This window comes from Phalacrocorax carbo, unplaced genomic scaffold, assembly GCF_963921805.1.
Source record: "Phalacrocorax carbo unplaced genomic scaffold, bPhaCar2.1 SCAFFOLD_191, whole genome shotgun sequence".
Lineage (NCBI taxonomy): Eukaryota > Metazoa > Chordata > Aves > Suliformes > Phalacrocoracidae > Phalacrocorax > Phalacrocorax carbo.
In genome coordinates, this window is record NW_026990394.1 from 6 (window position 1) to 12,383 (window position 12,378).

The window sequence follows — 12,378 nt, forward strand, 5'->3', positions numbered from 1 at the left end:
GAGCTGGAACCAGCTGTGTGTGGTGCGGGGCAGCCCCTCGGCTCGTCTCACAGAGGCCACCCTGCAGCACGCCCTCTCCCCTCCACCGCCAACACCTAGCCACATATAGCCAACACAGTGCCCATTGGGAATCCCTGCCCAGCCCTGCTCCCGGCTGCACCTACAAGTGGGCACAGCAGCAAACAGACTAGGATGGAGGAAGCCCCCAGGTGGTAAAGTCAATCACACTGGTGGCTCCCAAACTAGTACTGGGCTTGTGCTCCCCCCTAGCTGCAGAGCCCTGGAAGTCCCTGCTTGTGGCTGGGAAGCTGGGGACTGAGCTGCCTGATGGGAAGGGAGAAAGAGCTTTGTCCCCAGGACACCTGCTGCCTTGTGGGGAGAGCTGTGTGCCTGTGCTCTGCCTGCTGCTCCACAGCCACCCGTCTGCCTTGCTGAGGGTCACTTTGGGAGTGGTGGCTGCGAGGAAAGCAAAGGGGAAAGAAGGTGGCGGTGGCAGAGAGAAGGGGCTGAGGGAGCGTGAGAGCCATGGCCATGGGTGCCCAGAGAGCAGGAGCGCAGCAGTGCAGGTTAAAACTTGGCGAAAGAGGCAAGGGAGAGGCAGTGGCTGATGCCAAGGGAAGAAAAAAAGCAAGCAAGCATTGACTAGCAGAGGATGGTTTCGATCCATCGACCTCTGGGTTATGGGCCCAGCACGCTTCCGCTGCGCCACTCTGCTCCCCCCAGCACCTCAGCTGGGACCTCCCACAGCCCGTAAGCATCGGGCTTACGGGCACTGCCAGCACCTGCGCTTGCGCTCATGCCCCTTTCCCTTGTTCCTACCTGTGCTCTGCACTGCTCCTTGCTGTATGGCAGACCTTGCTGTGCCTCCTCTGGCTCTGCTTTGCTCTGAGCGCCTCGAGAACGGGCTCGCTCTCTTCTGCTTTGCTGAACCTCCTGATGATGGGATGAGGGTTTCAGAATTCGGGACTTCTCTTCATGTGCTGCGATTGCCAACAGGTAGAGCTGAATGGGGAAAGAAAAGCGCTTTGTGTGGAGCTTGTCCCTGGGGAAACGGGCCATTGTCTGTGCCTCCCTGAACCCTGCAGATGTGTTTCTTGGTCTCTGTTGTGTGCCACTGCATTTTCCCCTTCTCATTAAAACCTTTGTGCAGCACAGCTGGAGTCTCGTGGTTGGTTCTTGTCCTCCTCCCTCAGTTAGCCATCTGCTCTGCAAGAGTGTTGGCCTTTGTCCTGAGCTTACCGCCATTTAGAGGTGGAGCGCCCTGAACTGATACCAGAGCACCAAAAAGAAGCAAGCAGGCAAGAGAAATACTGAAAAGCCTCAGATGAATAGAGCATGCCTCTGTGACCTGGTGATCGTAGCCCTGTGATATCTCTCAGGGTCAGCCCCGAGTCTCACCACTGAAAGCATCCAAGAGCCGATTGCATTTCTTCTGCCAGTGCACCCAGTGCGTCTTGCACGTATGCTCAGGAAGCAGTGACTTTTCACTGCCTGCCCTGAGTACTCCCTCTCAGAGGACAGAAGGAGGCTTATGAGCTGGGCTGAGAATGACAACACTTCCTGCGGTGGCAGGAGAGAATGGACATATGTGCTGAGCTGAGTTGTGGAGGGCACCTTCATAAACAGGCAAGGACAAGTTGCCTTTCTGAGCCTGAATCTCAGCCAGGGTCCTGGCATTTGGAAGTCAGGTTTTATACCTGATAATGCCCCCACCCCCCGCGGCAACATGAATTCATAACTAGTAGAATAAAGATCTTCTAATATGGTGAATGCAGTTCTGGGTGCAGTTTAGCCGACCAGAACTGTAGGTGTCATTGAGCTGTCCATGCCGCCATGGCTTAAAGGGTACCTGGCCTGTGGCGATGTACAGGTTGTGACTTTGTTTTTTTAGGATTCCCTCTGTGAAAACATGTTCCAGACAGGGCAGAAAACACCAGAGAGAGGGAGGAGGAAGGAAGAAAAAGAGTGGGAAAGAGCAGAGGGAAAATGCATCCCTCTTGGGCAGGTAGAGGAGTGTGGTGTGAAGGAGCAAAGCTGAGCCTGGGACGGGGGAGAGGAGAAGCACTGTTTTCTGTTTGCCTTTTTGTTTCTCACTAAGTGAATCTGTTTTTCAACGGCAAACATTTAATTTTCCCCAAGTCAAGCCTGCTTTGCCCGCAACAGTTTTTGCTAAGCCACGTCCCTGTGTTTATCTTGAGCCAGGAGATTTCTTATACTGTTTTCAGTGCTCTGCATGCCCTGAGGGTGGGGAAAGGAGTGAGCAGCTGGGTGGGTGTTTGGCTGTGCTTAAACCACCACAGGTACATAGACACAAACGCACATACGCTTGCACAGTACATGCACAGCTGGCACACATACGAGCGCAGGTGGGGAGCGGCACCGTTACCAGCACGCAGCAGCTTGAGTTTCCCTAGCCAACATCTCACACAGAGAGAGAAGGGCACACGCGTCCCAGCAGCCTGAGGATGTGTGTGTGGGCAGGGGGCTGGAAGGAGGAGGCCGGCCAGTCTGTGGAGGGGAAGAGCAGGCCACAGGCCAGTTTGTGAGCTGGGAGAGCGGGAGGCAGGTGAGATTGGGAAGTGGAGGAGCAGGAGGGAGACCAGGCTCGCCTCGCCTCGGCTCGGCTCGGCTCGGCTCGGCTCGGCTCAGCTTGGCTCTGGAGGAGCAGGAGACAGTAGTGAGGACAGGTGCGTTGGTGGTATAGTGGTGAGCATAGCTGCCTTCCAAGCAGTTGACCCGGGTTCGATTCCTGGCCAACGCAGACAAGCTTTTCTTCAGCCTGGCTCCACAGTGCCCTTGCCTTGCCTGCTCCTAAATCACCCAAGGGCTTCCCTCACAAATTCAGCTCCCATAGGGTGGTCGAGCCACTCCCCTTGACTCCCCCTGCAGCCCAGAGGCCTCATGGCCAGGCCGCTGGGCACCTCCTAGCCCAGCAGACACAGGCCTGGCTTTTAGCGAGGCCAGCCTTGGCAAAAGAACTTGACTCGGGAGGGCTGCTTTGACCACAGGGAGGTTTAGCTCAGTCATTGCACAGCACTTGGTGCATCTCCCGTCCTTTTGCCCTCACTCTCCAGCCCCTTTCCCACACACTGACTCCTTGAGACCGGCACAGCATTCCCTCAGGGGTTGGTGTGGCAGAGTCCTCCTTGCCCAGCCTTCCCGCCTCCGAGCAGGGAAGAAGGGAGCACGCTTCTTGCCCCAGGAACCATCCACGAGGCAGCACTGCGCGCCAAGTGCTCTTGGCTTGCCATATGGTGAGGCTCTGGAGGGAGTGGAGGAAGTCACGGGTAAGGTAGACCTGTGCCTGGAGCCCCCTCGACAGGATGTTGTTGGCATGTGCAGAGCCATAAGTTGCTGATGGTTCCTTTGGTTGCTCTGGTGAAGCGTTGCCTTGGCCTTTGCGAGACATGTTGGAAGTGTGCTGCCACTGTGCTGGGTACTCCTGTTCCGTGTGGTCTGCAGTGTGTGTAGGAGGTGCGGTCACCTGTCCGCAGCCCTTGTTGGGAGCCGGGCAAGGGTGCTCCCAGGAGCCAGGTCTCCCTGCAGCAGTGCCAGGAGGAGGCTGGCTGAGCTGGGCTGGCTCTGGCAGCTGCAGGGGGAGGAGTTGCAGCAGCAGCAGCAGCAATCAGAGTCGTGGGTCAGGATGGCCGAGCGGTCTAAGGCGCTGCATTCAGGTTGCAGTCTCCCTGGGAGACGTGGGTTCGAGTCCCACTCCTGACAGGCTCTTCTCTCTTGGTGGCCTCCTTCATAGCTTGACTCCCTTCCTCTCCTAAGTGGGGGCTTCTGGGAGGGCTCTGCTCAGCCTGCTGACCATGTCTTACTGCATGACCCAGCTCCTGCGGAGGGAGCAAACGGGTGTTCTCCTAGGCAGAGCAGAGCTGAGCCACCAGTAGCAGCTGGGTAGGCCTACCTAGAACAGAAACATGGAGGGAAGTCCCCTAGGCAAGTTTGCTTTTCTGCCCTTCCCTAACAAACTCACATTCTGCATGCACGCCTCTCCCCTAAAATGGGGACCTTTGGACATTCTTCAGACATTGACATGCTAAATCCTCTCTCCCTGCTTCTGCTTTACCCTCAACAACCCTTCTGGTTGGAAGGCACTTCAGGGAGTCAGAGAGTGCGTCCTCCTGCTTCAGGCAGGCTCACACGTTGCCCGTCCAGGTCATAAAATACCTTGAGGACGGGCGTTTCACAGCCTCTCTGGACCCCGTGCTTAGGCACCCTCAGGGTGGTCATTTTTGTTCGTCTAGGAAGTCACAAAACGCCTGCTTAATTTCTGACCAGCGCCTCTCATCCTCCAGACATCACAGCAAACTCCTTGCAGGCACCGGGAGGCTCCTATTAGGTCATAGAATCATAGAATCATAGAATTGTTAAGATTGGAAAAGACCCTTAAGATCATCGAGACCAACCGCCAACCCATCACTGCCAAGTCCACCATCAAACCATATCCTCAAGCACCACATCTACCCTTCTTTTAAATACCTCCAGGGATGGAGGCTCCACCACCTCCCTGGGCAGCCTGTTCCAATGCCTGACTACCCTTTCCATGAAGAAGCCCTCAGCCGGAAAGACCTTGGGAGGGAAGGACCAAGGACTGGCGTGGCCTCCTGTGTGGGTCAGCCCAGCTGAGCTGCAGCTCCCAGGTGCTGGGAGGTCTCTGGCTGCCCATTGAAGCCTGATAAGGGGCACAAAGTACCAGGAGGTTGTGTCCTTTGTCTCCCAGGGCTAAGAATGAGATCTGGCAGAGGGTCTCTGCGTGTGTTTCCTCCCGTCTGAGTGCTGGGAGCAAGGGCCCTGCTCTCAACACAGAGACTCAAACCTTGGCAGAAGGAGGACAGCACCGGTGCAGCTTTTCCCTGCTGCGTGCTTGGACCCTTCTTGGGCAGGGAGTGTGGTGGTGCCAGGGCACGAGGGAAAGCTCCCTCAGGCTCACAGGGAAACGCACCTGAGTCTGGGGCAGCCTTGGGAGAGAACACCTTGTTCTTACTGAGGGAGAGGCCACTTTAGGGCAGAAGGGGACAACATATCCTGGAAGAAAGGACCAGGGTTTGAATTCAGCCAGGACTCTCCTAGCACACATGGAAGGCAGTCCAGCTTGTGTAACACACAGCAAGCTGCTTTGGGTCCTCCTGACAGCTCTTCCCTCTGTTGAACCTCATCCCCTGCCCTCTCTCTTGGTTGCCTCGTTCGGCAGGGTCAGGAGCTTGGCTAGGCCTGCCACCGATGGGGAAGGATATCTGGTTAATGGCTGCTTAGTATGAGCTACCAGGTGAGAAAAGGAAGAGGCAATGACCTACATGGGCAGATTGGCAGCTATCCAACACAGGTGTGTAGGGAGGCAGCGGCAAAGGCCACAAGTGCAAGCATCGAACCACCGATCGCTGGGCCATGAATTCCTCTGTGAGATGCAATGTTGAAAAGGTTCTTCTGGAAACTTCACAACCAGGTCAAATCAGGAGAAAGCAAGATGCTCACAGGTTATCGGCGTGGGACTTGTTAGAGATGGCATGCCAGGCTTGCAGAAAGAGCTCTGCAGCTCCCTTGAAAGGCCCTGTGGGTAAAGAGTGGCCAGTGGCCCTGGAGGACGGCTTTACTTGGTGATGATGAGGGAGATGGAGAGGCTGCCGGGCTCAGCCAGCAGCATATGCCTGCACTGGGGTGGCCACAGGGAAAGACAGCATCCGTCCAGGCGTAATGGTGAGCACTCTGGACTCTGAATGCAGTGATCTGAGTTCAAATCACAGTGGGACCTCAACCTTTTGACTCCCTCGGGGCTTTTGTCAGCACGCTTACACTTTATGACCTTGCCTTGCGGTTGGGTCACTTGTGGAATGCACTCCGATCTTCCTTGCTTTCCTGTGCTCCCAGCCCTGGGACTGACATCAGTGCACCTTCTCATGCCCCGTGCCCCTCCGCACCTCTGCAGCTTTCCTGAGCGCTGGCCCCCCGTCCCCTCTCTGCTCCCTTGTGCTTGATGGCTGCTCCTGGCTGAGGGGCTCCAGCAGTGGCTCAGCAAACCACACAACACCTGAGGTGGAGGTGACGCGGACTGAGCACGGAAAAAAACAGGGTCAAGTAGCGGAGGCTATTCAGGGTCTTGCCAGCTTGGATGTTGGACTGTCATGGGAGAGAGACATTCTCCCGCTTCCTTGCACAGGTGTTGGACACCTGAATGTGGAGAGGAGTACAACCAACCACGAGTCTCCAGCTATGCTGCACCAAGTCTTTAATGAGAAGGAGAAAATGCGGTGGCACACAACAGAGACCAAGGAACACGTCTACAAGGTTCAGGGAATAACAGAAAATGACCTGTTTCCACAGGAAAAGCTCCACACAAAGTGCTTCCCTTTCCCCATTCAGCTCTATCTGCTGGCAATCCCAGCACACCAAGAGCTGCCCAAACTCTGACACCCTCAACCCGTCAGCAGGAGGTTCAGCAAAGCAGAAGAGAGCGAGCCCTTTCTCGAGGAGCTCAGAGCAAAGCAGAGCCAGAGGAGGCACGGAGGAGCCTGCTGTGCAGCGAGGAGCAGTGGGCACAGGTCCCTCCTGCCAGCTGGGATGAGGACACCCAGCTCTTCTGGAAACAATGGCCACGCTCCTGCTGCTGCAGGGTCCCTGTCTTCCTTCCTGCTCCAAAGGGGATGATTTGCCAGCTTCAGCAGTTCAGAGAGCAGCGGGGAGGGTGCAGACACAGTCCTGACCCCCCCAGACCAAGGGAGCCCCCAGAAGAGATGGGAACCCCTGCGGCGCTGAGGGAGCTGCCAACAGCAGCTGACAGAGAGGATCCCACGGCTGTGCTCTGAGGGAAAGAGGTGAGGATGGGGCCCGGCAGGGTCACCACCACCGGGGAGGCCTCGATGGCCACCGTTGAGTCAGCGCAGCGGGCGACACAGGGCTCACTGCAGCTGCTTGCAAGTGGGGTTGGGCCAGAGGCGCCGCAGGGTGGTGGGAGACAGGGCCTGAAGCAAGACATCTCTCAGCGAGGGGGTCAAAGCTGAAATAGAGAGCACAAACACAGACCCCAAAGTCAGCCTGTCTATCCTTCACTCAGATCTCTCTGCGGATGCGCTTTGCTCCCCTCCATCTTCATTTCTAGCTCCATGTCCAGAAAGGGCCTGCAGCTGATCTTGCTAACACACACGCAGGACAGGCATGACATGTGACCTGAGGGCTAGACTTGGAGGACCGAGAGCAAAGCTGTGCCTAACTGGCTGCTGATTCCACCAGGACGTCCTGCTGCCGTTACCGCTGCAATAGCACGGGTGAAGGTTGATGCAACGATCCCAGCACATATATGCTAGAGTGAACAGGTGCCTCAGAAATCACCTCTTAAAGACATGCACTGCACCTGCAGCTCCCACAGCCCTCATCCTGCCCTCCGAGTTGCACAGCACAGGAAGGCTGACCCACTTTTGGAATAGGATCCAGCATAGTGGGTATAAAGCACCTGGGGAAAGGCTGATCATACCCCATCTCCAGAACAAACGTTGCGGCATAGAAGGCGGCACTGGATGCACTTGGCCGTTTGGTTAGAGACCCTCTGCTAAAGGTGGGAACTGTGGTGGGCAGACCTCCCTGAAGCTGAGCTCCATTTTTCCTCTTTGGCTTGAAAGAAGCCCCGTCTTCCCAGCTCTCCCCAGCCACCGCCATCAACAGGGAGAGAGGTGGCAGCCCTTCAACGGTTCTACTGCAGGGCCAAGCTGAGGCAGGCCCACGCATCAGCCTGAGTAGCCACCGTGAGAGCAGTTCAGCCCACAGGGAGAGAGATGGAATGGACTCAGGCTTACCTCGTTCCTGGAGGAAAGGGAGGCAAGAGAGGAGGATGCAGAGCCTGGAGCAGCACAGGCTTTTATGCTGTGTCCCAGAGCCCCAAGGGGCCACAAACATTCCTTGCTCATGAAGCATCTGAACACCTAGTAGTTGCCGCTTGCTGAGGCCTCGCTGGTGATTAAGCCCTTGCCTCTTTCACCTGAAATGTTTTGCTCCCACTTCATACCATCTAACATCAATATAATTAATTTGTGTCCCAGCCGGATAAGACCAATTGCCTTGGAGGTCTCAGGCTAGCTGTGCAGAGACTTCAAGTGGCTTTCCACCACCTGGGTCACGCTCGTTACATGGCCTTCTTCATGGTGAGCTTGCTGACCAGTCATGGTGAACTTCAGCTGTTAGGGGCACCTCAATTCACCTCTCAAGTCCTCTCAGTGCACAGACTCAGTGGGAGACACCTCCCTCCCAGCGGGGGTCATCATAGCTTCACAGAAGATGGTGGGAGAAGAGACTTATGTCTCCAGGGATGTGTCAAAGCTGAACAACAAGGAAAGACCATTGTGTGCTGGAGGGAAGACCCTTGTGGGCAGGACGAGGGCCACGAGGACCTTGCTTACAGTCATCAGGCTCTACCACATCCTGGTTTTGTCTTCTCTTTTGAGCCCAGGGAATGAAGACAGATATATAACAATGCAGAGTAGACCAGAGGGTCAGGCAGGTCTCTCTCAAGCAATCTCTCCCTGAGATCTCCATAGCTATGCTGCTTGAAGACTTGACAAGGCTTTCGCTCTTCTTCCAACCATGGGTGTGGGCTCATCTTGGGACGTGGAGAACCTGTTGGACAAAAGAAAATCAAGGCATAGGAGGGTGATCAAACAGATGGCTGCACCCTTCTCTGAAAGAGAAACACAACAAAATTGACGTGTTTTGCCCAGCAAGGACACCCCAGAGGCCAAAGGCCTGGAGGGCGTGCTTCTGTGGAGAGGCTCAGGGCAGGGAGCTAAAAGCTCACGGCCCTTTTTCCTGGGTCAGGGATGGAGTGGCCCATTCCATGCATTTCAAGTTGCAAAGGGACATCGGGTCAGCCTCCCGGAACACTTGGGAGCCGTCATGATGTGGCAGAGTTGGGAAAAACCCTGAATTCCATGCAAACATGAGTCACCACTTCAGTGGAGATGGTACTTGGGCCTCAGGCGTGCCAGGGGTACCAGAGCTCACAGCCTCATTCCTCCAAAAACTCTGGTACCGTCCAGGCTGTTTCTACACGTTTTAGCACCACTCCTGAATCACGTGGTGCTTCTATGCAATCTCATGCCACTGCTTCCTTCCAAGGCATTTGCCTTTTGGTGGTTGCTCAAGGGCTTCTGTGACCTACTGCACCCCAGAGGAATGATGGTTGGAACGCACCTCTGGGCAGACCTCCTGCTCTGGGCAGACCAAACTTCCCAGTCAGAACTTCTCAGGAAGCTCTGGGCCTTGTCCCGTTGACTTCCAAACACTGCCACTGTTGGAGACGTCACTGTCCCTTGTGCAGCTCTGCACCCCCTGTTGCCTGTGCGGGTGCCAGCACTCACTGGTGAGGAGATCCCAGGGTTACGGGGTAAGGACTAGAGATGGAATGAATAGTAGTTTTTGTGTGGTCCTTGCAACGTCACCTCAAGGATGCCCACTTCTCTACCTCATTCTCAGCAGCTTGTAAAAACCACCTAGTTCTAGGTTTGATCTGCATGAGCCAAGAGGTCAGAGTGTGCTCCATGACTACCATGAAGCGCACAAGGGCTGGATGTGTGCAAGGAATGCCACCTGCTCTGCATTTCCCATTCATGCCAGTACCTGGAAGCTCCTTCTGGTCAGAAGGCCTTGAAGGAGGACAGAAAGTCTGTCCCAGCACGGATGTCACTGAACATCCTGTGGGGAGCCTTCCCTCCTAATGCTGATAGTCACTTCCCATCCACCTCCAGACCTTACCCCATAACCCTGGGGTCTTCTCACCAGTGCTGGCACCCTCACTGTCCTGTCCTGGTGGCCCACTTGTGGGCCTGGGAGGCTCAGCTGTGAGACCCCTTGGCTGGTGGGGTGGGGACCAGGCCTCCTGCTCCTGCTCAGGTGAAAGCTCTGGAACAACTGTATTTGCAGTTCACAGCCTACAACCAGCCTGCTAAGGTCACATTAGTAAACTGGTACTCGTAATTTGAGTTCACGGATTAACATTTATTTAAAGATTATTTTCTTCCCTACAAGCCCATTGGAAGCATTCTGGATGGGGACTGAACTGAAGCTCAGTCCTTTCTGCCTCTGTTTTGGAGCCCAGCTCCTCAAGTCCTTCTTCCTGTGCTGTGCTGGTTTTGGCTGGGATAGAGTTAATTTTCTTCACTGTAGCTGGTAAAGTGCGGACGGCACACTGATGCTTTAGTTGTTGTTAAGTAGCGGCTCAGTGTCGCTAAGTAGCGCCCGTAGTAGTCAGGGACCTTTCCAGCTTCCCATGCTCTGCCACGTGGGCAAGAGGCTGGGAGGGGAGAGGCCACAGCCAAGACAGCTGACCCAAACTGGCCACTGGGATATTCCATACCGTGTGACGCCTTGACCAGTATATTAACCGGGGGAGATGGCGCGTGGCTGGGCGGTTGCGGCTCGGGGACTGTCGGCATCGGGTCGGCGGGTGGTGAGCAGCCGCGTCACGTGTTGTTTGTTTTGGTGGTTCGTTCCCCCTTCCCCCCACCCCAGGTTTTGCCTCTCTCTCGTTATTTTCCTTCTCATTGCATTATTGTTGTTGCTGTTGTTATTGTTTTATTTTAATTATTAAACTGTCCTTATCTCAACCCACGAGCTTTCTCGCTTTTACTCTTCTGATGCTCTCCCCCACCCCACCGGTGGGGGACTGAGCGAGCGGCTGTGTGGGACCGAGTTGCCGGCTGGGGCTAAACTGCAGCATATGCCCTCCTGCTCTGGGAATTAAGCTCCAAAGATTGCAGAGGCTTTGGTTTCCTTTTCCTACTTTCATCAGCCATTTAGAGTCCTGCTTCCCTGGTCTGAACTATTAGGAGTAAACCTAACCCATCGTTTTAATGGCAATCATTTGATTGTGGCTGAGAGCACGTTTTGGTTTCACTGGCACTCCATCCACCGCTGTTTGGTGGATACATGGTTGAGGGGGTCATCTTGAAAGGTCCTTTTGAACTCAGGCTCATCGATGAGGGCTGAGGGGAAGGGTTGTTGCCCTTCCCTTGGCACTGCAGAGGCCAGACTGGGGTTGGTGTGCCCCGTTTTGCGTCCCCAGGGACAAGAGAGCTGGTGATGATCTCTCATGGAGAGAGATACTGGCAGAGGACCAGGCAGAATGTAGGGACCGGAGCACATGACGTATGGGGTGAGGCCGAGGGCACTAGGTTTGTGGAGCCTGGTGGAGATGAGCATGGTGGGGAGGAGGGGATGGAACTGCTGTGTGCGTGAGCTACAGGAGGTTATGGAAAGTATGGAGCCAGACTCTCCTGAGAAGTGCACTGCCAAGGGGCAAGAGGCAACCCTCGCAAGTTGCAACAAGGCTAATGCCAGCTGTCTTTCTGGGCAAAGAAGTGACGGGGGGCATGGCGCAGAGCAGGAAGGGGTGCCTGAGAGACAGTGACCTCTCTGACAGTGGCAGTGTTTCGATGTCAACAGGACCAGGCCTGGAGGTACCTGCTGAGCCTGCTGAGGCACCTGGGAAGTTTGGTCTGCTTGGAGCGGTGGATCAGAGCAGAGGACCATCAGAGGTCCCTTCAAAACTTTGTTTTCCTGGGGTGCAATGGCTGCCTTTGAGCAGCCACCAGAAGGCAATGTCTTGGAAGGCAGCGGCAGCACAAGATTGCACAGAAGCAGCAGTTGTTTCAGGAATGGTGCTACCATGTGTGGGAATGACTTTGAGGAGAGCAGAACACTGGGGGTCTGAACTCCCGTGGATACGCCTGAGGCCCAAGTACCGTGTCTACGTAAGCCCACAGCAGGGTGACTCATGTTTCCCAGAGTTCAGGGTTTTTCCCATCTCTTCCGCATCATGATGACTTCTAAGTGCTGTGGGAGGCTGATGCAACGTCCCTTTGACATTTGAAATGCATGGAATGCGCCTTTTTCCTGACCCAGGAAAAAGGGCCGTGAGCTTTTAGCTCCCTGCTCTGAGCCTCTCCTCAAAAGCAGTCCATCCATGCCTTTGGCCTCTGGGATGACCTTGCTGAGCAAAACAGGTCAATTTGGGTGTGTTTCTCTTTCAGGGAAGGACGCGGGCATGCCTTTGATCATAAAACTGGGCCATGGTAGAGCCTGATGAGCATAAAGTCCTCATGGCCATCACTCCTGCCTGCAGGGGTCTTCCCTCCAGCCCACAACGGTCTTCCCTTGCCATTGAGCTTTGCCACATCCCTGGAGAGATGAGTCTCTTCTCCCATGTGGGATTGTGTAGCCTTGATGTTCTGCCTGAACTTACCCACTGTCTCCTGTGTGTCTACAATGACCCGCGGGGAAAAAATGTCTCTCAGGCTTAGCCTGAATGCCTTCGCTGAAAGCACCTGCCAGCTGACCTGAGGTGTCCTTTATGGCTCAATTTCACCGTGACCGGTGGCCATGCTCACCATG

The 12,378-nt window shown here is 55.2% G+C and overlaps 3 non-coding genes across 3 annotated transcripts; 2 read left to right on the forward strand and 1 right to left on the reverse strand.

Moving 5' to 3' along the window:
- Nucleotides 1–643: 643 nt before the first annotated feature.
- On the reverse strand, nt 644–715 carry TRNAM-CAU (transfer RNA methionine (anticodon CAU)). Its single transcript has one exon. It is a non-coding gene; the product is annotated as a tRNA-Met (tRNA).
- A 1,974-nt stretch (nt 716–2,689) lies between these two features.
- On the forward strand, nt 2,690–2,761 carry TRNAG-UCC (transfer RNA glycine (anticodon UCC)). The gene has a single exon. It is a non-coding gene; the product is annotated as a tRNA-Gly (tRNA).
- Nucleotides 2,762–3,637: 876 nt separating this feature from the next.
- On the forward strand, nt 3,638–3,720 carry TRNAL-CAG (transfer RNA leucine (anticodon CAG)). The gene has a single exon. It is a non-coding gene; the product is annotated as a tRNA-Leu (tRNA).
- The last annotated feature ends 8,658 nt before the right edge of the window (nt 3,721–12,378 follow it).